Here is a 2,374-nt window from a genome sequence, read left to right as displayed (position 1 = left end):
GCCATGTTGGAACCTCCCAATACCAAACTTAGAGTTTGAATGTGGGGGTTCAACACCAAACTTAGAGTTTGGTTGTGGCCTCCCAACACCAAACTTAGAGTTTGACTGTGGGGGCTCTGTTTGTCTCTGATTTGAGAGAAGCTCTTCATGCTTCTTCTCCATGGTGATAGAGGGATATCCTTGAGCCTTAAATACAAAGGATTCTTCATTCACTTGAATGATTAACTCTCCTCTATCAACATCAATCACAGCCTTTGCTGTGGCTAGGAAGGGTCTGCCAAGGATGATGGTTTCATCCATGCACTTCCCAGTCTCTAGGACTATGAAATCAGTAGGGATGTAGTGGTCTTCAATCTTAACCAAAACATTCTCTACAAGTCCATAAGCTTGTTTTCTTGAGTTGTCTGCCATCTCTAGTGAGATTTTTGCAGCTTGCACCTCAAAGATCCCTAGCTTCTCCATTATAGAGAGGGGCATGAGGTTTACACTTGACCCTAAGTCACACAGAGCCTTCTTGAAGGTCATGGTGCCTATGGTACAAGGTATTGAAAACTTCCCAGGATCTTGTCTCTTTTGAGGTAATTTCTGCCTAGACAAGTCATCCAGTTCTTTGGTGAGCAAAGGAGGTTCATCTTCCCAAGTCTCATTTCCAAATAACTTGTCATTTAGCTTCATGATTGCTCCAAGGTATTTAGCAACTTGCTCTTCAGTGACATACTCATCCTCTTCAGAGGAAGAATACTCATCAGAGCTCATGAATGGCAGAAGTAATTCCAATGGAATCTCTATGGTCTCATTTTGAGCCTCAGATTCCCATGGTTCCTCATTGGGGAACTCAGAGGAGGTTGGTGCACGCCCATTGAGGTCTTCCTCAGTGGCGTCCATCTCCTCTCTTTCCTCTCCATATTCGGCCATGGTTATGGCTTTGCACTCTCCTTTTGGATTTTCTTCTGTGTTGCTTGGGAGAGTACTAGGAGGGAGTTCAGTAATTTTCTTGCTCAGCTGACCCACTTGTCCTTCCAAATTTCTGATGGAGGACCTTGTTTCATTCATGAAACTTTGAGTGGTTTTGATTAGATCAGAGACCATTGTTGCTAAGTCAGAGGTATTCTGCTTAGAACTCTCTGTCTGTTGCTGAGAAGATGATGGAAAAGGCTTGCCATTGCTAAACCTGTTTCTTCCACCATTATTGTTATTGAAACCTTGTTGAGGTCTCTCTTGATTCTTCCATGAGAAATTTGGGTGATTTCTCCATGAAGAATTATAGGTGTTTCCATAGGGTTCTCCTAGGTAATTCACCTCTTCCATTGAAGGGTTCTCAGGATCATAAGCTTCTTCCTCAGATGAAGCATCCTTAGTACTGCCAGGTGTATTTTGCATTCCAGACAGACTTTGAGAAATCAAATTGACTTGTTGAGTCAATATCTTGTTCTGAGCCAGTATGGCATTCAGAGCATCAATCTCAAGAACTCCTTTCTTCTGATTTGTCCCATTGTTCACAGGATTCCTTTCAGAAGTGTACATGAATTGGTTATTTGCAACCATTTCAATTAGTTCCTGAGCCTCTGTAGGCGTCTTCTTCAGATGAAGAGATCCTCCCGCAGAGCTATCCAAAGACATCTTGGATAGTTCAGAGAGACCATCATAGAAAATACCTATGATGCTCCATTCAGAAAGCATGTCAGAAGGACATTTTCTGATTAATTGTTTGTATCTTTCCCAAGCTTCATAGAGGGATTCTCCATCCTTCTGTCTGAAGGTTTGGACTTCCACTCTAAGCTTACTCCATTTTTGAGGTGGAAAGAACTTTGCCAAGAAGGCATTGACTAGCTTTTTCCAAGAGTCCAGGCTATCTTTAGGTTGTGAGTCCAACCATATTCTAGCTCTGTCTCTTACAGCAAAAGGGAATAGCATCAGTCTGTAGACCTCAGGGTCAACCCCATTAGTCTTGACCGTGTCACAGATTTGCAAGAACTCAGCTAAAAACTGATGAGGATCTTCCATTGGAAGTCCATGGAATTTGCAATTCTGTTGCATTAGAGAAACTAATTGAGGCTTAAGCTCAAAGTTGTTTGCTCCAATGGCAGGGATAGAGATGCTTCTCCCATAGAAGTTGGGAGTAGGTGCAGTAAAGTCACCCAGCACCTTCCTTGCATTGTTGGCATTGTTGTTGTTTTCGGCTGCCATGTGTTCTTCTTCTTTGAAGAATTCGGTCAGATCCTCTAAAGAGAGTTGTGCTTTGGCTTCTCTTAGCTTTCTCTTCAAGGTCCTTTCAGGTTCAGGGTCAGCTTCAACAAGAATGCCTTTGTCTCTGCTCCTGCTCATATGAAAGAGAAGAGAACAAGAAGATGTGGAATCCTCTATGTCACAGTAT

At 42.6% G+C, this 2,374-nt stretch overlaps 1 non-coding gene across 1 annotated transcript; it reads left to right on the top strand.

Moving 5' to 3' along the window:
- The first annotated feature begins 1,674 nt into the window (after window positions 1–1,674).
- Window positions 1,675–1,782, top strand: LOC130942841 (small nucleolar RNA R71). The gene has a single exon (XR_009071389.1). It is a non-coding gene; the product is annotated as a small nucleolar RNA R71 (small nucleolar RNA).
- Window positions 1,783–2,374: the final 592 nt, after the last annotated feature.

The sequence above is a fragment of the Arachis stenosperma genome, chromosome 7, assembly GCF_014773155.1.
Source record: "Arachis stenosperma cultivar V10309 chromosome 7, arast.V10309.gnm1.PFL2, whole genome shotgun sequence".
Taxonomy (NCBI): domain Eukaryota; kingdom Viridiplantae; phylum Streptophyta; class Magnoliopsida; order Fabales; family Fabaceae; genus Arachis; species Arachis stenosperma.
The sequence above is the reverse complement of the archived record's forward strand: the minus strand, read 5'-3'. Positions and strand labels throughout refer to the sequence as shown.